General features: G+C 36.3%; 1 protein-coding gene across 3 annotated transcripts in view; it reads right to left on the minus strand.

The window, feature by feature from the left end:
* LOC143246693 (uncharacterized) overlaps positions 1–26,703 on the minus strand; it is a 135,957-nt gene that overhangs the window by 19,266 nt on the left and 89,988 nt on the right. For 2 of the 3 annotated variants that reach the window (XM_076493776.1, XM_076493775.1), the window contains exon 3: positions 12,788–12,862. The gene's annotated coding sequence lies outside the window, so the exon portion shown is untranslated. Of the gene's footprint in view, positions 1–12,787; positions 12,863–22,283; positions 22,703–26,703 lie in introns of those variants that run through there. The other variant, XM_076493773.1, reaches the window with a different exon arrangement.

The raw sequence follows: 26,703 nt of genomic DNA on the forward strand, positions 1-26,703 counted from the left end.
AGCTTTTTGAAAATATAAGAACATGTTCCACACCCTTTCGAATGTTCGGGTAACAAGTAATATCCTCAAGAAATATACAGAATGGTAAAGCAAGATTCATTTTGGGTGTGTTAGTGTTGGCTTTCTTTCATTCATAACACAGAATAGTTTTAGAAAGCTTCCTTTATCAGTCGTGTAATTTTTTCCTGAAGCAAGATGAACTGTCATAACTTACTTTGCGAACTTAAGGAAAGAAAATTTAATTTCTCAAGTAGCAAATGAAACATGAAACTTAATTATATAATGACTGCTCTTTCAAAACATCCAACTATAGCAGCCATATCCCCTTCATAGCATATGAAACATGAAACTTAATTATAAAACGACTGCTCTTTCAAAAGATCCTTCCACCTATAGCAGCCATATATATCCCCTTTAGTGGTTAACAAAATTTAAATTGCATTCCTTCTGGTTGTCTCAGATTATTTGGGGTGTTAAAAACGATCCACCTTCAAGAATCCATCTTCGTTACTACTCGACTCCATACAATCCTAACAAGTGTGTCTAAAATTAAGTATTCTGTAACAATTACTTCAGTATTTTTCATCATCCTGTGACCTTAAAATACCATTTCTCATTGGCATCATGCGCCTGATGAGGTTGCCTAAAACAATAGCTAATAAACAGCTTTCTACCAATCTAAATTCCAGGTTAGAGCAGCAGTAACGTGTTAACAATTTTAGGAAAGTGTGTGTGTGTTTTGTTATAGGAGGCGCCTCAAGCTATCTGCTGTATCCACCGAGAGGAACCGAACCCCTAATTTTAGCATTGTATATCCCAAGACTTTTCGCTGTCCCACCGACGGTACCAGTTTTAGGAGAAGCAAACAAACACGTGGCACAACTGGCGAAAGATTAGTTGGTTTCGACACCACCTGTTACCACGTGTAGGTGAAAGTGACACTATTCGTTACGCAATAACTTATTACTTTACTTTCACTTTACGAATTGTTTTTGACCTTGTGATTCATGCGTGCCCAGAATTTAGATAGAGAACAGAATGACAAAGTCACAAACATAGCAGCGCGAAATGACTAGTAATAACCCAGTACTTGAACTTTGAAAAGTTGTCTGAAAACTGCAGGTTTAAACCACTACACTGAAAGAAGTGGTTTATCTTCCTCTGCAAATAACAGCGATTATTCCATGCGTTTTCGCATCTTCAGCCCCCCCCCCTTCCCTCGTGAGAGTGCGGACTTATAAAGTTGTAAATCGGGTTTTGATATCCATGGTAGGGAGAACACAGATAGTGCAATTTTTTTCCCGAATAGCAAACAACCAACCAAATCAACGTTCCTACAAGTACTAAATACCGGTTACATTGCTAAATGTTTGTCAAAGGGAAGCAGTTAAGGAATGTTTTAGTTTCAGAACATGACAACTTGTACGTAATAAGTATTTCAAACTGAATTTCTCATTTGGGTCAGTGAAACTTTGGCAGCTAATGTTTGAAAACAACAACAAAACACACACACACACAAACATAAAACGTTGAGCGTAAAGTTTGTAACATACATAAAATTAATTATTTTTAATTATTTAAACATAATGAGTGTAATTTTATTTTAATTCGATCAATTTCTAATTGTTTTTTTTAATAATTAAATTTATTTGAACGCCTCCCCAACCTAGAAATAAAATACCTGTTTAATGTATCTCAGAACGGTTGGTATAGGTATTAACATTTTTATTGATAAACAGAGAACAACGTTTCGACCTTCTTAGGTCTTCAGGTTAACCTGAAGTGTTAATACCCATACCAGCCGATCCGAGATACATTTTTATTTCAAGTGTGTTCCTCGTCTTTAAGAAAGTACTAGTTTCTGTCGTTTGGTTTGAATTTCTCTCAAAGCTACACGAGGGCTCTCTGTGTCAGCCGTTCCTAATTTAGCAGTGACGAACAAGAATGTGTTATTTGTACTGTGTTTGTACAGCATAATACAATTTAAGGCTACATATATTATTTTACTTAGGAAAGATACAAGAGCTTCGTGGTTTGAGATTAGGGTTGAAACAGAATATTTATTACCTCTGTTTTAAATTTGAAACCTAAACTAAATGTGTCAGTTCTATAGAATGCCATTCTGTTGTTATAAACGTTAAAGTTAGTAGTTTACAAACTTACCCTTTTTAGTGAGTGATCAGTGAGTTAATTTTTCCCCAACCCCCCTCATGAAGTCCCGAAAACTGGTAGAAACCAACAAACTGATAGTGGTCTTTTCCCTCTAGCCGCGGGTAATGGCTTTCTTCGTTCCAGAAAGTTCGCACAAGTCAACTTTATAAAACGATTTGTGATTATTGTTATTGCGATACCTGCGACACAGTATTAGTTTTAACAATTATCTTTGATAAATAACTATTAAATTTATTGTAGTTTTAATTAATAATACGTCACTAGCATGCACTCTAATATTTCTTATAATATAGCAATGACTCCACGGTAAGCTTAAGGGCTTATAATACTAAAATTAGGGACTCGATTCCTGCAGAAGACACAACACTTAATTAACAAGAACGGTAAGGGCAAGGTGAGATGTAATTGGGACATATGTCTTTAGAACACAATACTATTTTTACATTTCGATATTTAACATTTCTTTTAAGAGTGGTATTCAACTCCTTAGTGTGGATGGTGGGTGGTAGGGTACTGTTGCTGGCTGGTGGGTGGTCCATAATCAGTTAGGAACAACGTAGGTATTTCGAGTAATTTTGTAATAAATACAGATACAGTGACACCATCTAACTGGCAAATCGTAGATTTAGTTTGTGTCTCAATTTCACGAAGTCGTCAAAGACCAGAAACTCGATCTGAACGCCTCTTCTTACACTGTAGTAAATATTCTCTGTTCAGGTTGACAACGCTAATCGGCGCAACGTTGTTACAAATGTTTTTATCTTCCCTCTCCCACATGTTTATCAGATAACAACGGACGGACGTACAGACTTAAGATACAGGCGTCAGAAACAATTCGTTAAAATTTCTTGCATGCATAGAAAAAAACATTTAAAATTGATTTTATAGGAAGTGACCTAAAAATACACCTCAAAGATACCAGGGTGGGTGGAGCACATCAGCTCCCCTCCTAAAAAACAACTTGAGATTTGTTCCAACGTCTATAAAAAAGAAAATTCCGAAAAATGTACGTATGTGTGTAAATAACTTATTGTTTAGACGCTATTTGTGGTTAAGGCGCTCGACTCGTAATCTGAGGGTCGCGGGCTCGAATCCCCGTCACACCAAACATGCTTGCCTTTTCAGCCGTGGGGGCGTTATAACATGACGGTCAATCTCGTTATTTGTTGGTAAAAGAGCAGCCCAAGAGTTGGTGGTGAGTGGTGAAGGCTAGCTGCCTTCCCCCTAGTCTTACACCGCTAAATTAGGGACGACTTACGCAAACAACTCTCATGTAGCTTTGCGCGAAATAAAAAAACAAACACCACCCATTTCTACATCAAATACCAAAAAGTGTAGATTATAAGCAATCGATGTGTTGGAAAAGATGGACCTTAATAATAAAAACAAATACCACACATGGTTGTTCACCATAAAGTGGTACCGAACTTGACGACTTAGAAAGGTGATGGTTGACAATAAAGTGTATTCGTTAAAAATACACAATCTAAGAACTGTTACCACACATAAACCACAATTACAGTGAACATTAAATAGGCCCATTTCACACTTGAATATAAACAATAAGAAAGAAATGAACAATAAGCGTAATTTTAAGAATTGATAGCGTTTGCTACAAACCACACCGAGCCGAAAACTTACCAAATACCAGGGCTGAAGGTTAGCTGATACCAACAAAACAGAGAAACTTTCCAATCGCTTAGTCAATATTTTTAGAGCCAAGAAGTAAGTTACATTAGTAGCTCATCCACATGTGGTCTGTAATGCTGTCAGCAGCTGTGGTCACTTGCATATGGAGCGGACATTCTTTGAAAGAAACCAGGCAGTAAGTAAGCGCTGTCCAATGTTTGACCTCTTGGCCAACCTCAAACACTAACATACAGCCTCGCTTTGTTGACTGGATTCAGAAAATCCAAAGCACGTGACCTTAGCGCAGAAAAGCAGGATTTCACAGAAAAAGCACTAGCAACAAGGTCATGTGCCATTTTTGGGCTGGGAAAGAGTTAAAGAGAGGAATGATGACCACATGAAATATAGGTCATGATTCCTCAACTTATCACAGCAACTTATAGATTACAAGGTTTTCAGAAACTGACTAGTTTGAGTACATACTAAATAATGAATCGTAGGTCAGAAATACCTAGACTTAGAAACACTTCTATCTAAATAAAAAATGTCACATTTTTAACAACTAAAGTAGATACTTTATACGACACTAACATCAGTAAATCAATATCTTTAACTGGACAACAATAAAAAATAACTATTATTGTTCGTTACTAAGTAACAACATTAGTATGCGTTGCTAAGTAACAAACATTAATGTCCATTACCACCTAACAAAAATAATAGCACAACACTACTGTGAGCCACTAAGTGACGAGACAAACTATTATAAGGAGCTCTTTGAATTTGGTGACTCCATTAGTAATGTTTGTATATTAAACTGGCAATGTATTTTTTCTTCAAAATACGTCAGTAAAAGAACTAGATTAAAGACTACCGACAGCTGAGTTCTGAGTTTTTATTATTTAAGATCCAATTAAAATTCTTTTTCAATTCGTTAAAACTGCTATAAATAATTTCCGGTCACTTGGCAAATACAACAGTCAACTTTGATCAAATTCATACCACAGTCAGGTCAATTTTAATACTGAATTAGGCTCACGTTTGTTTCCCTGTTGCTATGGGGTGTAGCAGATATCAAATAGGTGTTAATTTCTTACAAGTGTGGTAAATCATTTCAAATTATTTTTAGAGTGTTTGTTGTAGACAGATATTAAAAATTAATATGTGCTTGAACTTGTAACCGAGTGTACCAACACTAATAAGACATGGCTAGCTAGCTCTGTCACCATTACAGTACATACAAAAGCTTTAGTTAAAGAATGGTGAATGTGAAATTAAGTAGAATGATTACATTAACACTACAGTTTGGTCAATTTTATACCAAATTATTAATATCAAACGTTTGGCCTGTTGCTGTCGGATCTAGCTGTCGGGTTTTAGCTGGTAAGTTCATAAAGCTAACAGCTGACTTTCCGGGGCACTCGTTGAATTTAAAAACATCAAAGTCCGAGAAGTTGGCCCGGCATGGCGAGGTGGTTAAGGCACTAGACTCGTAATCCGAGGGTCGAGGGTTCGAATCCCTGTCGCATCAAACATGCTCGCCCTTTCAGCCGTGGGGGCGTTACAATGAGACGGTTAATCCCACTATTCGTTGGTAAAAGAATAGCCCACGAGTTGGCGGTGGGTGGTGATGACTAGCTGCCTTCCCCCTAGTCTTACACTCCTAAATTAGAGAAGGTTAGCGTAGATAGCCCTCGTGTAGCTTTGCGCGAAATTCAAAACAAACCAAACCGAGCAGTCGACAAAAATGGAACTGTTAAGCAAAGCACGCGACTTCACTATCTCAACCAAAAAGAAATGAAACAACTGAGTTTTTTTGGTTATTAAACCTTTGTAAGCTTAGTCTTCTTTGCCTTTAATTAGAAATAAATATTAGTGTTAAGTTATCATAAATATTATAATTAATTTCGTGTCAATTTGGATGAATATTTTTAGTTTCTGAAGTGACCTCTACTTCATTTTGTTCTTTTAATAACAATGATTAATAATTATACGAAGTAAAATTAAAGTAAGTAACTACGTAACATAAAAAAATGGCGGTAGATTTCTGTTGACCGGTCGTTTCTGCTGACAAACTTACCCCGATAAGAAAATCTGTGTTGTAACAGCATATCCGGTGTGTAACCATAACCACAACCAATTTATTAGTGCACAAAAGTCCTTTTTGAACGAATATTTCGCCCGGTAAGGACAATACATTTCTATAAAAATTCCACGAAATGCTAGTTTTCATGTAACACGAGGGCTATCTGCGCCAGCCGTTCCTAATTTAGCAGTGTAAGACTAGAGGGAAGGCAGCTAGTCATCACTACCCACCGCCAACTCTTGGGGTACTCTTTTACCAACAAATAGTGGGATTGATTGTTACATTATAACGCCCCCACGGCTGAAAGGGCGAGCATGTTTAGTGTGACGGGGATTCGAGTCCGTAGATTACGAATCGAATGTCTTAATTACTTTACCATGCCGGGCCTCACTTGGTTTGAAGGACTGTGGCGCTAAAAATCAGATTTTGAATAAGATGGTGGGTATAGCTCAGACAGATGTTGTATAGCTCTGGGCTCAATAACAATCATTGAGTTAATAATGGCTATTGATGGCAAAGCTAGCTTTTTCAAGGTTTTAGGGTCAATTTTAATAAAAGTGTTCAATGAATGGTTTAAAATATTATAATAAAACTTTCGAAAAATGAAAAACATATAACCATTACTTTAAAATTATTAAGTAGATACTGCTTGAATATTTAAACAAAACTGTTAGACATTCACTAGGTATTTTGTTTCAAGTAAACATCATTTCTAACTATAAAAGGCTTATTTCCTTTGTCACTCAGATTTTTGTTTTGATGCTCAACAATATACATTGTCGCTCAGCAACAAAATTACAACTTGATTATTGTTAGGGCAACTATTGTGTTTATGTTGAATGCGCCATATTCGTAACTGTTGTTTTAGGCTCGTTTTAATGTACAGGGTGGCCCCTAAGTCCCTACCCATCTATATATCTTATGTATCCAGTGTATCTGTGTGGTGTCGCCAGTATTCTTGCGCTCATGTACCCACGTACTTGTCACAATACGCTTTTCAAGTGTAAATGGGCTTACATCGGCCATCGAAAAAAAAGAAACAAATTTATAATACATGCGTAATTGAATATAACATAGTAACATATGGATGGGTAGGAACTTACGAGCCACCCTGTATAGAAAACTTCGTGTATAACTAACTACACAGTGCAATATTCGTGGGGATTTGTTAGAAAATGATGTTTTTTTTATTCTTTATTTTGTTTCATAAGTTCGATGATATAACAGTAAAATAGAATCCAAGTTGCGTTTCAGCTAAGCCTTATGTTACGTTTACGTATTAGTCCTAATGCTTAAATTATACTACAGTTAGGCCTACTAATACTAACAGCAGTCAGTGTTTAAGGTTTACGCGGTGAGTAAATGCTAATTGACAAATATTTAGATGTTTTAACAAATATATATTCTACTTGGTTTTAAAACATTAAGAAAAATAAACCTTTATTATTACTAACAAATATCTTTTTTCCTTTCTACAGTCGAAAGAGTTGAAAATTTCTGTAGTAATGTCCGCACCAGGTTTTTTAATTACTAAGCTAAAATCCATGAAAAGCACAAGTGTTTTTGTTCATGATAAAATTTATTTTTCCTAAAAATGTGATTAAAGAATTACTTCAAGACTGATGAAATAAGTGAATTATAGGTGCATTTTGGAGGTAGAGACGAATTTGTTTCAGTTGAATTCTATATTTCTATTTAATTATTAATAATTAACCTACTAAGGTAGTATACAACGTGTAACTAATTATTGTTCAAAATTTCCTGAAAACAAACTTAGTTCATCGATGGGGAAGCGGTAAGTTTATGCACTTAGAGTGCTAAAATTCGTGGTTTTAATCACTACGGTGGGCAGAACGTAATTAACCTATGGTGTAGTTTTCCTTAAAAATAAACCATAATTATTTTTAAAGCAAATTCTGCGCCTAGTGGATATCTAGTGAAACATCTAATTTATTGCAGCATTAACAAAATTACGTAGTGAATGTCTAACATATTTATTAAAATATAACAGATGAAGAGATCAAAGAAAATATTTTATAAAAAAATATCTACCAGAATTTAAAAGATCAAAAATAAAATTTTGACAACCAAAAATAACATGAAGGTAATGTGATAAGCTGTTTTGTTTTCATATTAAACATGGTCAGGTGATTAAAGCACTCGACTCGTCATCTGAGGGTTGCAGGTTCGAATCCCCGTCATATCAAACATGTTTGCCCTTTCAGCCATGGCGGCATTACAATGTGTTGATCAATTCCACTATTCGTTGGTAAAAGAGTAGCCCAAGAGTTAGCGGCGGGTGAGTAGTGATGACTAGTTGCTTTCCCTATAGTCTTACACTCCTAAATTAGTGAGGGATAGCGTAGATAGCCTCCGTGTACTTTACCTCGAAAAATCCACGTGCACCTTCCAAGACAAAGTGATTGGTTAAAACATGAGGTTAGCTTAGGGTCTACTTGAAACGGTCTCTCATACAGATCACAATCTCAATACTTACCAATTACAAGTATTTTCAATAGCATTAAACGTTTAATTTAACTAATATTGTCTATATACTGTGAATAATATATATTTTACTGTATTTACTCAGTAGGTTGAAAAAAGTCAAGTCTGTATCAAGGTGTTGGTCGGTGAGTCAAAAAAATATTTTTTCCAAGAATTGTCTTTCCAAAATTAAGGTGCGTCTTCCACGTTGTAACGTCTTAGAAGGCATAAAATACGGTATGTTGTGTTATGTATCCATGACACATACCACTCATGCGCCAGAAACGAAAGTGACCTTATAATGCATTGTCCATTGTTCATTCAGTATTCGGAAATAGGCTTTAAAAATGTGGACAGTATAGACATGTATGTTTTAAAGTACAAAATTCAAACTAAGTAAGAGCTACTTATTTTATCATATACTTACAGAACATCATTTGCTGACCTTTTCAGCCTCCTACTTCTTGAATCCCTAAATAAGCTTTGCTAAACATTCACTGCATACGCTAAGCCTACTTCTCTTAAACTGTTGTTCTCTCGCATTGTTTTATTTTACACACATCTGTTTTGTTCTAATCCCTTCCCAATGACCTTTATTGAGGACACTAACCGGTCACAGAGGTCAAAGCTATTGTCCAGTTAAATATTTGCAATGTACTGCCCTTAGGTAGTTTTTTGGCGCCAGTGATATTGGTCATCAGCCTGGATTATTTAGTAAAGCATGTGGTCAAAGGTTATTATTTTACACTACCTCTTCACGTAGAAAATAGTACAATAGCCCCAGGATAGCATCACGAAGAAAACTGGACACAACAGAGGCTTTTAAGAAAAGCGTGATGGATAGGTACCTGAATTAATCTTTTCACACTTTAAACAGACTGACCGACGTCCACCTGTGTCCAACTGCATTCTTGATCTTAAAAGTGCTCTGAGAAAATATCGAACAACTTACGGATGCACGTGACGCTCTTAGAAATGACATGACGGCTATGAACGGACAAATTATTCACACACACACACAAAACAATAACAGTAATCAGTGATGTCCACTTGAGCATCATAACTGTTCTCAGGACATTTCTTTACCTTCCAGAGCTAGGACAGTAAGTTTTAGACTTAAATGGGATTTTGATATTTCTCACTGTTTTTTTTGGTTTTTTAAACACTCCCTTTCGCCCGCGTGGCCCGGTATCTTTTGACCCCACTTGAAGCAATACACAAAAATAAATGACATTCTGACCACGACACTCAAGTCAGGTTAGTTAATATAAACATCAGTTCGTGTCTCAATTTGTGGTCTTAATACTTAGCTGGAGAATTATGCAAACTTGATCTGCCTGGTGGTCACCTAGAGAAATATCTGATGTGATATAAAGATCAGCTAACACCATGCACGAACAGCTGAACTATAAGCACGACAGAATAATAAAAACGGCAAATAAAAGCAGTTGAACTGATGGTTGGCCATATATAATATTTATCCATATTAAGAACAAATGTTTTGTCATTATCACCATATATTATTATTATTTTAGCCTCTCCCTAGCTGTTCATGTGAGATTTGTGAAGGCTTATAACGCAAAAACCCGGGTTTCGATATCCACGATGAGCAGAGCAGATACCTCATTGTGTAGTTTTGTATTTAATAACAAACAGACATGCTATTTTTGTTACACAACGTTACGCTGTAGTTAAAAAAACTATGTGTTGCCTACCAGTTAGTGTGCTGGGTCTGTGAATCCTAGGGTTTGCGGTTCATAACCCGTTGCTGCATAAAATACGCACTGTAGATCTGCTATAAGACTGACGTTAAAATACCATTATTCGATCAGAAAGGTGTAGCCCAAAAATTGGCGGAGGGTGATATTGAGCAATTGCCTTTCCTCCCAGTCTATTAATACAAAGTAGGGAGGGCTTCCCGGTGAAAACTAAACAATTCTGTTTGTTCTGTAGACAAAGCTACACAAGAGCTATCTGTGCTCTTCTCATCATGGGTATCGAAACCTAATTTCTAGCGTTATCAGCCCACTGACTTACCGTTAAGCCACCAGGAGGGATTAAACGTTCTCATGTTATTTTATGAGCGATTAACACATTGTTACTAACATTTTAAACAACCTTGGTTCTAAGGTTTCTTAACTGAGTTTACACCTGCCAATTTAAAAATCAATTTTAAATCACAAATATTGCCTCACATTGAAATACACGCGCGCTTAGTTATGGACGGTGACGTGGTCATATATAACATCTGGTGCACAGTAATAGACGATAAACAAAAACACAGTTACTTAAACAAGCCTAGTATACAAATACAAATAAACAGGTTGTAAGTTTTAGTTCGTAAGGTGAGCTGCGAATACATAAATACGCTTGCAGCTGGAATAATGCACTTTAACCGAAGACATAATTTCAAATACAACTCTGACTTTATAAATTACCTGTACTGTAATAAGGTCTGAAATGTATTTTGTTTGTTGTTCAGCGCAAAACCACACAATGACATTTGTGCTCTGCCCACTTGGGGTATCCCAATCTGAATCTCTATTATTATTTTTTTTTAGCGTTATAAACCATCACGAGGCCTGAAATGTAACTTCTAAATATTTATACTCCGAGAGTGTACGAGACATTTATAGACGTTATTGTTTGATATTATGTACAAAGATACACAGGGCTGTCTCTATGCTCTGCCCATAACGGGTATCAAAACCCGGTTCCTAGCGGTATAAGTCCGCAAACATACCGCTGTGCCACTAGGGGGCAAGACATTTGTAACAAGATAAAAAAAAGTCGATAAATGTGGATCTCAACAGCTATTCTTTTAGAAGATTATGAATGACAACAATTCTACAACTTTAGCAAAAAAGTCTGTCTTGATAAAGTCTTAAACATTTTTGTATGTTAGTAAACAAAGATAGTAAGTGTCGGTAACGAACCTATTATCTCAGTAAAAAAAAGTCAGAAACTATCTTAATATTTTATTAAAATCATGTAGAACTATAGAAAGACAGAAACAAAAACGTGTCATTCATTTTAATAACTGTTACAACCTTGTTTCTGTCATTCATTTTAATAACTGTTACACACCTTGTTTCTGTCATTCATTTTAATAACTGTTACACACCTTGTTTCTGTCATTCATTTTAATAACTGTTACACACCTTGTTTCTGTTAAACTTTTTAATAACTGTTACAACCTTGTTTCTGTCATTCATTTTAATAACTGTTACACACCTTTTTTCTGTTAAACATTTTAATAACTGTTACAACCTTGTTTCTGTTAAACATTTTAATAACTGTTACAACCTTGTTTCTGTTAAACATTTTAATAACTGTTACAACCTTGTTTCTGTCATTCATTTTAATAACTGTTACAACCTTGTTTCTGTTAAACATTTTAATAACTGTTACAACCTTGTTTCTGTCAAACATTTTAATAACTGTTACACACCTTGTTTCTGTCAAACATTTTAATAACTGTTACACACCTTGTTTCTGTCAAACGAAATGTTATTTTAAGCTTACAACAGTTACGAGACGTACCTCGGACTTCAACGTCTAACTTGGCTTCTCTCTATTACAGCTTGACCACTACTACTGTTATCTATTCACGAACCTGTACGTTCATATAACGAAGAACGAGAAGACTGGACAAGCATTCTTGGTATGGAGGTCACGAAAATTTGTAATAAACAATCTTTAACCTTGATAAGAACACTCTCCAATGAACTGAAGCTTGCATGTGCACGGTAAGTAAAGAAACCGTGGCCTTAAGGTCGTTGGTCAGTGGAGAAAGGGTCAGTTTCAGGTGATTCCATTTACTTTTATTGTAGGTTAGTCTGAAGCCAGAGTACGATGCAGGAAGTTAGTGTCTGTTGGCCAATCTATGTTTGATAAATCTGTCTATGATACAACCGATAAAAATGTTCAGTAGATCAATATTAATTTCTCGATCATGTTCGGTAAATCATGTCCCCCCCCTCCAGTGGCTCAGCGGTAGTTCAGAAGGCTTATAACACTAAAAATCGGATTTCGATACCTATAGCGGGCACATCACAGACAGCCCATCATGTAGCTTTACGTTTAACAACAAGTAAACTTGTTCAACCTTAGGGTTTTGATCAAACAATTTTTTTGGACGCTGCGAAGATTCGTGACGCGTTCGATATCAGAGCTGTTCTACACAACAACGTCGAGTTTTGTGTCAACCGGAAGCCACAATTAAATTACAAAGAAACGACGCTTGAAACCGATCCTGAGTCCACATGCACGTGCAAGTACAAGTGAATTTTACACAACTAGTATTAATTTCAGGATAACGTTTTCTCCTCCAATCAGGTTCAGAGTTACATTTATTACCCACACCGTTTCTCCTACTTATATTATTACTGTTATCTTACTTAATAATTACCTTACCTTACTTAGAATATTCCAGGTTTCCTTCTCGTTCTTTGTAATACTTCTCTCTCACTCTGGACTGAAACCTAGATTCTGGAACAAGAAAAACAAATGAAATTCATGTGTACATGCGTTTCACGTCTTGTAACATTACTTTTTAACATTTGTTCTTGTTCTTCACTCGTTTCATATCAACAAAATAACTGCTTAGAAAAGACGCAGAGTGTTTCCGTAAAAATACCACACTTGCACATGGGAAACCCCAGAATGTTACTATACAAATACCACACTTGTACATGGGAAACCCCAGAGTTTTACTATATAAATACCACCTTGTACACGGGAAACCCCAGAATGTTACTATACAAATACCACACTTGTACATGGGAAACCCCAGAGTGTTACCGTAAAAATATCACACTTGTACATAGGAAATCCCAGAGCGTTACCATAAAACTACCACAGATAATGATACATCAGAAATACCAAAGTAATGCCATAAAAATCGTAGTGATGAAGAAATTAAAAAAATCCTAAGTGATACTGGTCCGGCATGGCCAAGCGTGTTAAGGCGTGCGACTCGTAATCTGAGGGTCGCGGGTTCGCATCCCCGTCGCGCCAAACATGCTTGCTCTTTCAGCCGTGGGGGCGTTATAATGTGACGGTCAATCCCACTATTCGTTGGTAAAAGAGTAGCCCAAGAGTTGGCGGTGGGTGGTGATTACTAGCTGCCTTCCCTCTAGTCTTACACTACTAAATTAGGGACGGCTAGCACAGATATCCCTCGAGCAGCTTTGTTCGAAATAAAAAAAACAACAAAAAACAAACCTAAGTGATACCATGAAAAAGTCATGCCTAGAGAAACTCGGTGTTGCCATAAAGGTCCAAGATTGGCGCCACGAAATATCCGCGTGATACATCAGGATAAAAGAAACATTCACGGTGTTCCAGAAAGTTCAGTTTCAGACCTACGTGAACAACTGAAACTAAAGACCAACTATAGAGAACTCTCAGTTAACACAGAGTGTCTGTAATTCAACTGTATGCGACTAATTAGGCTACTAAAACAACAGACCTCCAGTGGCTTAGCGATAAGTCCGCAGGGCTTAAAACGCTAAAAATCGGGTTTAGATCCCCTCGCTGGTATTCACACATAGCCCATTTTGGGCTTAACAGCAACCAACCAAACTAGTCATAATATATAACTAAAAGTGGCTGGAAATTTGAAACTGTGGTTCCAGTATATCAGAAAACAAGGAAGGAAGTGGTCACGTTGAACCTGAATCTTCCAGTTCCCACATCGGACCTAAAGCCAGGAGAGCTGCACATGTCGGAGGTAAGAACAAGGTGTGCACGACTGCGACATCTAGTGACAAACACATTCAGATTAAACGTTTCTTTTTGTTTTCTCCAACATCGTTGTTAGTTACTGTTTGGTGAATTAAACAGAGAAAGATGTAGCTGTTTTACAGCAAGAGCTGACGTCCAAGCTTTGGACTAGTGACCAGAAGGATGGAAACTAGTCTGTGTCACTCTACCATCCTCCGGAATGGCTGTCACGCTTATCACGCAACCACAATTTAAAGAGCGGGAAATATTCTGTGGTATTGTGTGGTGGATCCGAACACGGCTCAATAGTTCCAAATGCCAAAAGCATTATCGCAGGACATATATACCCTCACAAAGGTGTTACAACGTCAAACGGAGATACAAATTTCAAACTGACACAAGAACAGCTACATGGATTTTTTTACCATGAAATACTGAATTTCCTGACAGAAACTTGAAAACCTGAGAACAGACAGAAAATAAAATGAAATCAAAAGTAAAATCGTTTTTAATTTTTTTTAACCCCTGTATCTCCATCGAGTTCTGTCATTTTGAACTAATATTGTTTGCTCCAAAATTTCTAGCAAAGCTACACAAAGATTATCCACACATAACCATACTTAATACTGACGAGAGAGAGAAGACAGCTACTCAACGGCACACACCGCCAACTTTTAGGGTACTCTTAGCTGACGGAATATTTATTATTTATTATTGCACGCCTGCGGTCCAAGAGTTCAAATCGCATGAGGCTATGAATCACGAACCCTGAAAGTTCGCCTTAATAGTTCGAGAACGCCAACCTTTGGGCTATAACCGGGAAGTTAACTATGCATTTTGTTATCGTATATAAACACACACAAACTATCTATCAAAAACACCATTCTACAAAGTATACGAGTTTTTTTTTTAATGATTACTTTCCAATACTGTAATAAGGTTTTGTTAATTTCTTAAAAATTAATGCCACAAAACGCATGTAAACCTCGTGACTTTTTTCGTTTCTGTTGTGGTTTTAATGGACCGGACTGCTCGTGCTTGCTTCGGCCTTCACACCGAGGCCGGAAACAAGCAGGACCAGCGTATTAAAGACCAGTCCCTCGGGGGAACAGCGGTAAGTCTTCGGATTTACAACGCTAATATGAGGGGTTCGATTCCTCTCGGTGGTCACTCAGATAACCTGATGTGAGACAGACATTAAGGACCAAATTCTATCAATGCCTAACGAGAACATATAGCAAAGTTTATCTTTTCAGTAAAAATGATTAAATGTTTCATTATTCTTGCATGGCACTCCCTAATATGTAATAAACAACGAATATAACAAAACGAAAAATATTAAGGCGCGATTGTATAATCTTTAACGAGACTAAAAACACGATAGTAATGTTATGTGAATTTGATAGTATGGTTTAAATTTCGCGCAAAGCTGCACGAGGGCTATTTACGCTAATTTAACAGTGAGAGACCAGAGGGAATGCAGGTCGTTATCACCACCCGCCTCCAACTCTTGGACTATGTTACCAACGAATGGTGAGATTAATCGTCACATTGTAACGATCCCACGGCTGAAAGGATGAGAATGTTTGGCGAGACGGGGATTCGAACCCGCGACCCGAAGCTTGCTAGTCGAGCGTCCTAACCATCTAGCCAGCCCATGTGAAATTGATGTAACGAGATCACACGACAAGAAAACATCATGTTATTAGAATGAAGCATCATGGAAAGTGTCCTTAAATGTTCTTTTGCAATTTCAGCATTTGTTTTCGGGTATTGACCGTTACAAAGTGGGGAGGGCTTTGGAATGTTTTGTAACTGTTTATCCATATTTATGGGTTTGCGTCTGTAGCATTAAAAGATCACCGTGTATTCATTTATGTGCCACGTCCACGACATCTTGTTGGTAGGTAGGCTAGTGATAGAGAAGACATTGAGAGCATGGATTTATGGGAATCTTTGAGCACTGTGTCAGAAATTGGATTAGCACGTGTCAGTCGAATGCAAGCTTCAACTCATCACGGTATGAATATGAATCCAGAGCTCTGTTACGGAGTTGCACGTGCTATTAACATTATTAAGCAACAATCAAAACAAGTTGTTAACCCTTTCCTCCTCTCCCTAGTGAATAGCCACGAGATGTTCTATATTTACGAACAGCGCGTGACGAATGTTTAAAAGCACATGCACGTTACACGTGAATCGAAGTTACCAGAAAATAAAAACATATAATAACAGCAGACACGTGGAGAAGGTGGCCTATCACGAGAAGAAAACCTCAGGGAGATAAGTAATAACTTACGCAAAGAAAACAACAAAATCGTGTTTATTTGGCCTAAGTTCGTATTACGCAACGCGAATAATCGACTAAAACTGAGATGTCAGTTATAGACAGATAGATGGCTGCGGTACCAGAAATACTTTTTATACCTGCCCGAAGGTCATTATTAGCTCGGAAAAATCTAAATTATTTGTTTGTTTGCTTTAGAGCAATGCCACAGTGAATTGCGTTATATGTCCACTGCGAGGAATGGAACCCCGAATTTTAACGTGGCAAATTCGTGGACTTATCGCTGTCCCCATCGGGAGACAAAATGTAAAATAAATAATCAGACTTTACACAAAAGTCCTGCTCTGGTTTAGTTTTAGAGGTAAAAGTACAAGTAGTAAGAGGAATACCTAAGTTTAATAAAAAGGTATTTTATTAACCAAGCGTGAAATTGTAAATATTATTAAAACAGATGGAACAGTTTTTCAGGGTTAGTTTGTTTGTTTGTTTTAAGCTACACAATGGGCTATCTATGCTCTGTCTACCACGGGTATCGAAACCCGGTGTTTAGTGTGTAAGTCCTCAGACTTACCATCTGTGCCACTGGGGGACTTCAGGGTTAGTTTCAACCTTTAACCAGATAGACAGTGAAGTTTTAATTTTAGTACTTTTATTTTTCGTTTAACGTTTGTTTACTTGTTTGAAACTGAGCATAAAACTACACAATGGGCTATGTGTGTTCTATCGACCACGGGTATCGAAACCCGGTTTTTAGCGTTGTAAGTCCCTAAACATACCACTGTGCCATTGGGGGGAGGGGCACATTTTGGGTCGAGGCAAAAATAATAGACATATTAGATTTTTCCTGAGAGTGAATTTTAAAACGACGTATATATATATGCGTGAAACATAGCGTCGGGGAAAGTAAGGAAACATATTTAACACACTAAATTAACAATGAATATCAGAGTGACTCTATAGGAAACATGGGTAAATGTAACACAATGTCCACCAAACCATGTCCAATTCAACAATGACCTTCAACCTTTTAAGTGTTTTTTTACACGTCCAGTTTTACTCGAAAGCTGAACGCGGTTATAGTAAAAAGTATTTTGACAACTATAACCGTATATAAACTATTTATTGTATAAATGTTTAATCTCTGTATAACATGTCGACCATAGTCGCTAACAGACGTATGAGATATCTTTTTATTATTAAATCAATAAGTTTATATTTTTATTGCGAAGAAAAAGAGAAATTTGACTTCAAGTACAGCGAACCATTAATCAAAAGAACGTTTCATTAACAAAACACAAGTGTAATATCGTACGTTGAGACACAAAATTTTGTAGCCATATTGAGAAGAAAAGATAAACAGGTTTCGATATAGGAAAAGGGTAAAAACAAACGATGTTGCTACACATAAAATTGTATAAAAAACAGTACTGAACTTATCCATTGAAAACGGGTGTTCTATACCATCAAAGAATTTATAAATCCCTCTGGTGAGTGGAAGATAAACCAGTCTCTTTATTTGGGCATATAAATCTTTAGTTCTTATCTTTACTAGCCACTGAGGGTATATTGCCCCAAGATTTCCAGAAGGCCAAAACAAATAGTTCTAAACACAACACGCCTCTTTACCAAATTTCAGAAACCAAGTTGTAAGAACAAAACAAATGTTGAAAGGTGTTGCTGGACTGAAAACTCCACATCAGAGCTCTTGAATTTATCAGCAACACGTGTTGTTTACTGCGGAAGGTCTTTAACTGGTTTCGTAGCTGTCGAGATAGCTTCTAAGCCTTACCCACACTTCGGTCGTAAAGTCAGTTCTTGAAACGAAATCCCAATACTGACTCCAGCGATAACTGTGCTTTATATCGCTTTGCGGCAATACAGCACCGGGTTTGTTCGCGCTCGCACTTTATGATTGTCCTGACGACATCTTACCAAAGCATGGAGCGCGTACTACTGCCAGATACCAATGACGTAATATTACGTAACTTACCGTGTTGTTCTCAAGCTGTGTACAAGGGTGTTTTTTTTGTTTTATAATTATCGACAGTATTACCCACAACAAATAACATGTACATTGATGAGGTGGGTAATTAAATCACTTACGGTTTTGAAACACAGATGTCTCTCTCATGTTCCTCCCTATTAACAGTGTTATCAAACAATACAATCTGCCTATAGGTTGGTACGTGGATATTGAATCTACAAGGAGTTTATTATTATTAGCACAGTACATTTAGTTATAATATACTTATAGGTTTGGTTTGTTTTGAATTTCGTGTAAAGCTACATGAGGGCTATCTGCGCTAGCCGTCCCTAGTTTAGCAGTGTAAGACTAGAGGGGAAGGCAGGTAGTCATCATCACCCACCGTCAACTCTTGGGCTACTCTTTTACCAGCGAACTGTGGGATTGACCATCACGTTGTAATGCTCCCATGGCTGAAATGGCGACCATGTTTGGTGTGACGGGGATTTGAACCCGCGACCCTCGGATTACGAATCGAATGCCTTAACCATCTGGCCATGCCGGGCCACTCATATAGGAATATGGTGGTAGAAGTGTAGAAACAAAACATCACGACCACGTGGAACCATTATTGCAGCTACTAAAAATAATTTAGTAAATTCACCAGAAAAATGCAGAAGTTGTATGCATAGTTTATGAAATTATTAATAAGACCTTGAATCCGAATACATACTGGAACAGTTACGACAGAAAGTGTTCGTACCTTTGCTTCCCGAGTAGTTTTTTGCTCATAACTTAAAAGTATCACGGTTAGGTTAATAGATGTATAGTATATTACAAATATCTACATAAATTTTTATGCAAATTGAACGACAAATAAACTGTTTATAAACAAATAACCAAACATAGGAGGGGTAGAAAGTGTTCGTGCGTCTACTTTAATGGTCAGTTGTGTAGCCTTTCGGGTGAATTACTTAACACAATCTCTCATCATGATCGTTTAACAGTACTCGACTGGTATTTTCTTCCATTCTTCTTTACAGAAGGCCTCCAACTCTTGCAAGTTTTTCGGATGACGCTGATGAACCCTGGTCTTCAACTCATGCCAAACGTTTTCAATTGGGTTGAGATCGGGTGACTACGATAGCCATTCCAGAACGCTTATATGGTTCCTCTGCAACCAGGATTGCACATATTTCGATGTGTGCTTAGGGCCATTGTCGTGCTGGAAGATCCAACGACGCCCAAGCCGCAAGTTCCGAGCATCATTCTTGATATAAGTACCTAATATATCAACGTACTCTTCTTTTTTCATGATTCCGTTGACGCGGTGAAGGCTGCCTACACCAAAAGAGCTGAAGAAACCCCATAACATGATCGAACCACCTCCATGTTTAACTGTAGGGACGGTGTTCTTTGGAAGATTTCGTTCCCCCTTCTTACGGAAAATATAGCGAAAATCACTGTGGCCGAAAAGCTCGATTTTAGTCTCGTCTGACCAAAGAATACTCTTCCAATAGGTAAACGGTTTATCTACATGCTTTCTTGAATACCTCAATCGTGCTTCTAAATATGGAGTTCTGCGAAGACGACATGTTTTGAACCCAGAAGAGCGTAACATGTTCGTAACTGTAGAGGTGCTTACTTCAACCCCAGTTTCTGTATATCATTACGTGTTAAACGAAGGTTTCTACTAACCTCTCTGAGAACCTTCCTCTTGGTTCTCTCTGGAATTTTGGTTGGGCGTCTGGAACGAGGGAAGTTAGCAGTTGATCCTGTAAGCTTAAACTTGGTAATTATGCTTTGAACAGTAGATTTCGGCACATTAAGTTGTGTAGCAATACCGGAAGGAGACACACGAGACTTGTATTTTACAATAATTCGGTTTTTTGTAGTACATTTTTTGCTGCCTAAATTCCAATAATTATGAACCCAGTATCTAGTTCTGGAATGGTATAATGTAGTTTATTCACCAAATTAAACAAAATGTTTACGGGAATATCAGTTATTTTCACACGTTCTGAACTGTACGAACACTTTCTGCTCCTCCTATTTTTGGTTATTTGTTTATAAACAGTTTATTTGTCGTTTAATTTACACAAAAATGTGTGTAGATGTGTGTTAGTATAATATTTATAATATACTGTACGTCTATTAGCCTAAACGTGATACCTTTTAAGTTATGAGCAAAAAACTACTCGGGACGCAGGGGTACGAACACTTCCTGTCGTAACTGTACATCTGTAATTATTTTGAAAATTAAAACTTTTATGTCTATGTTGGGTGGGGCGGGAGATATTTCGTAATTTGGTTTCAGAATTTCGTACAAATCTACGAACGGGCTATTTGTATATAGTCATTCCTAATTTAGAACTGATGTTCTAAAGGCAAGAAGACAACAGCATCTCCCCCCGCTAAGTTTTGCTCCATTGTTGTCCAGAATCCCCCCCGCTGAGTTTTGGGCCATTGTTGTCCACGAAATAGTGATATTTGACCGTAACTCATATGTCAGGTAAATGGTCGCAAAGTGCAGAGTGCGTTTAACAGCAACGGAATGTAAACTATAAATCGTCGAATTTGTAGTCCACGTCCGCTACAAATATTATAAAGAATTAACAGATAAATAAAGTTATAACAAGCACACACAAGAATTGTTTGTTCGTTTGTTGTTAAGCGCAAAGGCACGCAATGGGCTATATTTGTTGTGCCCGAAAAGGATATCGAAACCCGATTTTTAGTATTTTAAACTTTTAAAATTACCACTGCGGAGTCAGCGGCAACTCTGAGGGCTTACAAAAACAAAATTTGGTTCATGATACCCCTGGTGGGCGCAGCACAACTAGTCCATTGTGTAAGTGTGATGTTAGTTACAAGCTAACTTATAGACGACCCATCGGGAAGCAATTGAAACTTGTCAGAATCAGTAATCACGAGTGTTATCTGTTAAACATGTGACGTCACCAATCAAATATTTCGTCATGGGAATTGTCTCATTGCGTCTCATCCAATCACAGCTGTCCATTATTCGTCTTTATAAATATTCATAACGTCTTCATGTTGTTTTTCATCAATTCCAGTTTGGTGACGTCACATGTTTAACAGATAACACTCGTGATTACTTTATATGCAAAAACGGCTCGTTTGGGCTGAGAAAACACTTTACGTAGAAGAGCGAACAACGTTTCGACCTTCTTCGGATTACTGATTTTGACAAGTTATTTATTAACAACAGTATCGGTTCCCACGACACAACGCCACAGTTGTGAGTTTATAACACATACGAAAATACCATCGTATCTATCAAGTTGTTGAAACCTGTGATACGAAACGACAGCACCAACAATATATATATATATTTTTTGTTAACGTGGTTTTCTATTTTGTTGAATATTTCTACGATAACAAAGACACGACCCATACTTGCCAAAATGATTTTTGGACTTTCTAGAAGCTTATTCTGGGGTGGACATTGTACCTAACTACGTGATGACCTTGGTTTACAGAGCGGACACATTTAACTTTTTCTATACAGATAAAGACTCGACTAAAAATAAGTTTATTTGTTGAAACGTCTGAACCATATTCACAAGAAATGTCTCTCCAACAACCGATAACTTATCATTACAATTCTAGTATGTACAACACCACACCACAGATCTGGTATCCAACATCAAATCTAATACTTACAACGTTATTTCTTAACATGTTTTAAAGACATGTTTTGAGTAAAGTTTGTTAAAACTAATAGAATAAGATATTTCATAAAAGGGCAGATAAAACGAATTATAATTATACGTAAATGGATAAATTTGCTGCAAGTTTACATGAAGTTTATTTAAGGGTAAAGAAAACAAAACACAGATATAACCTAGTTAGTGTCTATGTAAATATATAAATTTGTAACAATTTATTTGTAGAAATACAACAAATCATACCTCAGATTGCAGATGTCGCCACAGAGCCCTGGACGCGTGAAACTTGTTTGACGAAGTGGCACTTATAGGGCATTTATAACGAATTAGTTAACAGTATACCTTTAGTTTCGCTATTGTTTATCTCTTATTACCATGTTATACTGCGACAGGCTTCATTCCTCGTTACAACCGGTGTTAATCCTACGAATTTTATGGAATCTCTTAACCCTACAGTCCACACTGTGTCTATCAAACAATCGTAGACTTCTGTCAAGCAAATCTGCTGCTAGCGTGGCTGGTATATGATCCGCCCACTGTGTGGCGCTACCCGTAAGAATCTTGAACTATACCACAGAAACACTCACAGTCGTTCGAACATGGGTAAACAATTCACGAAAACAGCTGATTGGCAAAAGGTATTTCATCTTATTCTGATTGGTAACCGCTGAATGAAGTATATGACGTTAAACGCGCGCGCCTGTACGCAGGTTTGCAACTTGGCAAAACAATAGCTTTTACAGTATAATATATTATATTAAATTTACAGGAAAACGCAAAATTATCTTGAAATAATTCGAAAAATGTTTTTATTATTACATCAATATTCAACACAACGAACATTAAAGTTAAACCATCTATTATGGTTAAGAGCTAACAACGAAGATTGGATAATTCTATTTAGGCTATTATACAAGACTAATTATTTACTGAGTTAATTTATGGTTCTAATATGTCGAAGCAAGCTGCTTACATATAATATTATATATTTGTAACGTTTTGAATTAAAGATTTTCGTGAGACAGTTTAATCCGTGTTACTCAGAAGAAAGGCTTAGACATAATTGCTGAGAAATTAAAATATAGAGATTTTAAATTACGTATGTAATGAGTACAAAATATTAAAGGTTTTTATTATATTAAAATATGATTGTAGTGCAAGAAGAAGGAAGTTAAACAGGCTATAGAATCAGGTGATACCTGAATGGAACAAGTTAGTTTAATATTAGTCAGATGAGAAAGTATTAAGTTACACAAGTAGTTGTCAGATAACTTGATAACAAGTTAAGTATTTATTAGTAATTAAAAGGTATGCGATAGTCAGATGTTTGTCAGAATGATAAAGTAACAAGGTAGTCAGGAAATATGTGGATAAAGAAACAATGTGACACTCAGACAACAGTTAAATAACTAATGTGATAGTGAAACTTTGGTCAGATATGAGAGGATACTATATAGTATTGGTCAGGTAATATTTTTATCGTCAGATATTAGGAGTCAGGTAAAATGAGGTTATAGTCAGATATTGAGCGTGTAGTAAAGCAATGCTAAAGATAATAAAATAATGTCAAAGTTGTATACTGATCAGATAATAAAACAATATAAAGTCAGATTTTAGTAGTGCAGCAACGTAACTGTCAGATAAGAAAGTCATGTGGTAGTCAGGTTATGGTCTGATAATAATTTTAATCAGTGATGTCGAGAAAACTCACTTGTAGAAAAAATATATATCTAAAAACGGCTCGTTTGGGTTGTTTACATATGTATGACAGTAATTTTGTATAGTAATGTAACGTTGTAGTCTGAAAATGTTCAGATAAAAAGTAATGGTGTAGTCAGAAATATGATCAGATAATAGTAATGGTGTAGTCAGAAGTTGGTCAGGTAATAGTAATGGTGTAGTCAGAAATTGGTCAGATAATAGTAATAGTGTAGTCAGAAGTTGGACAGATAAGAAAGTAATGGTATAGTCAGAAATTGGTCAGATAAGAAAGTAATGGTGTAATCAGAAATTGGTCAGTTAATGAAGAAATGTTAACGCTAGATAGTGGCCAGATCAGAAAATAACATGATATTGAAGCTTCTTTTAGACGACGTCAATAGTTCATGTTCATTTTAAATTTTCGTTAAATAAAATATTTTATTTCCCTAACTATGAGCCATGAACGATTTGTTTTACTACTTTACATGATACCGTGAACCATGAAAGAGATCGTATCCTACCCGTGCAGTCCCTGTAGCTCTTACGAACTTCTAACATCACTCTGTACATATATAATTGTTTTTGAGCGTGACGAAATAAAACTCGTCTTGATTATTCGTCAAGATAAAACGAAACCGAACAGCGATCGATGCCATTACCCATGACCCAGTGAAGATGGGATTCCTGGATGGAGGGGTTTACGAGGGAAAACGTGCCTCAATCAGCCATGCATGCTGTTACTTAGTAAAGGGTGACTGTTACTCAATAAAGAAAGAGTGTCTGAGCTCGTGCGTGCAGGAGGACATGCGCATTAAGTATATAGTATTCACAAGTACTTTAATGAGAGAAAAAAAAAAGGTTTGGTTTGAATTAAGCACAAAGCTACACAATGGGCTATCTGTGCTCTGCCCACCACGGGTATCGAAACCCGATTTTTAGCGTTGTAAGTCCGCAGACATACCGCTGAGCCACTGGGGGCGGTTTGGTTTGAATTTTGCGCAAAGCTACACGAGGGATAATTACTCTAGACGTCGGTAAATTTGCAGTGTAAGACTAGATGGAGGGCAGCTAGTCATCACCACCCACCGCCAACTCTTGGGCTACACTTTTATCAAGAAATAATGAGATTGACCCGTGGCATTATAACGCCCTCATGGCCGGAAGGGCGAGCATGTTTGGTGTGACGGGGACTTGAACCCGCGACTCTCACATATGAGTTAATAAAACAAAAAAGAAAAACAACAACAAAACCAAAAACAAAACGCGCCCCAATCTGAAGTGTAAGAACTTGAAACTTAAACTAACAGAGAGGTAACTACTGCACCACCTCCATTGTACTGTGAATTAAAACATGTTATCTTACGTGTGATAATTTTATATTGTAATTAATATGAAAATTCTGCCTTTCTAACATTTTAAAGGTTGAAAAATCTCACCATCCTAGCTTTAAAAACACTAAAAAATCTTTACGCTTTTGCCGTTATAAATACTGGAAAAGAAACTGTTCTATAGTATTTGTAAAAAAAGAGGCTCACAATACAGGTTAATCAACTGGTCTTTAAAAGGTGTGAAAGAAAAGGTTCCTAACACAGTTTCATCAACTGTTCCATAGTATGTATGAACGAACAGGTCCACAACACAGTTTCATCAACTGTTCTATAATTTGTCTGAAAGAAGAGGTTCACAATACAGTTTCATCAACTGTTCTTTAGTATGTATAAAAAACAGGTTTACAATACAGTTTCATCAACTGTTCTATAGTATGTATAAAAAACAGGTTTACAATACAGTTTCATCAACTGTTCTTTAGTATGTATAAAAAACAGGTTTACAACACAGTTTCATCAACTGTTCTATAGTATGTATAAAAAACAGGTTTACAATACAGTTTCATCAACTGTTCTTTAGTATGTATAAAAAACAGGTTTACAACACAGTTTCATAAACTGTTCTATAGTATGTATAAAAAACAGGTTTACAATACAGTTTCATCAACTGTTCTATAGTATGTATAAAAAACAGGTTTACAATACAGTTTCATCAACTGTTCTTTAGTATGTATAAAAAACAGGTTTACAACACAGTTTCATCAACTGTTCTATAGTATGTATAAAAAACAGGTTTACAATACAGTTTCATCAACTGTTCTTTAGTATGTATAAAAAACAGGTTTACAACACAGTTTCATCAACTGTTCTATAGTATGTATAAAAAACAGGTTTACAATACAGTTTCATCAACTGTTCTTTAGTATGTATAAAAAACAGGTTTACAACACAGTTTCATAAACTGTTCTATAGTATGTATAAAAAACAGGTTTACAATACAGTTTCATCAACTGTTCTTTAGTATGTATAAAAACAGGTTTACAACACAGTTTCATCAACTGTTCTATAGTATGTATAAAAACAGGTTTACAATACAGTTTCATCAACTGTTCTTTAGTATGTATAAAAACAGGTTTACAACACAGTTTCATCAACTGTTCTATAGTATGTATAAAAAACAGGTTTACAATACAGTTTCATCAACTGTTCTTTAGTATGTATAAAAAACAGGTTTACAACACAGTTTCATCAACTGTTCTTTAGTATGTATAAAAAACAGGTTTACAATACAGTTTCATCAACTGTTCTATAGTATGTATAAAAAACAGGTTTACAATACAGTTTCATCAACTGTTCTATAGTATGTATAAAAAACAGGTTTACAATACAGTTTCATCAACTGTTCTTTAGTATGTATAAAAAACAGGTTTACAACACAGTTTCATCAACTGTTCTATAGTATGTATAAAAAACAGGTTTACAATACAGTTTCATCAACTGTTCTTTAGTATGTATAAAAAACAGGTTTACAACACAGTTTCATAAACTGTTCTTTAGTATGTATAAAAAACAGGTTTACAATACAGTTTCATCAACTGTTCTTTAGTATGTATAAAAAACAGGTTTACAACACA

This window comes from Tachypleus tridentatus, chromosome 3 (genome assembly GCF_004210375.1).
Source record: "Tachypleus tridentatus isolate NWPU-2018 chromosome 3, ASM421037v1, whole genome shotgun sequence".
NCBI lineage: Eukaryota > Metazoa > Arthropoda > Merostomata > Xiphosura > Limulidae > Tachypleus > Tachypleus tridentatus.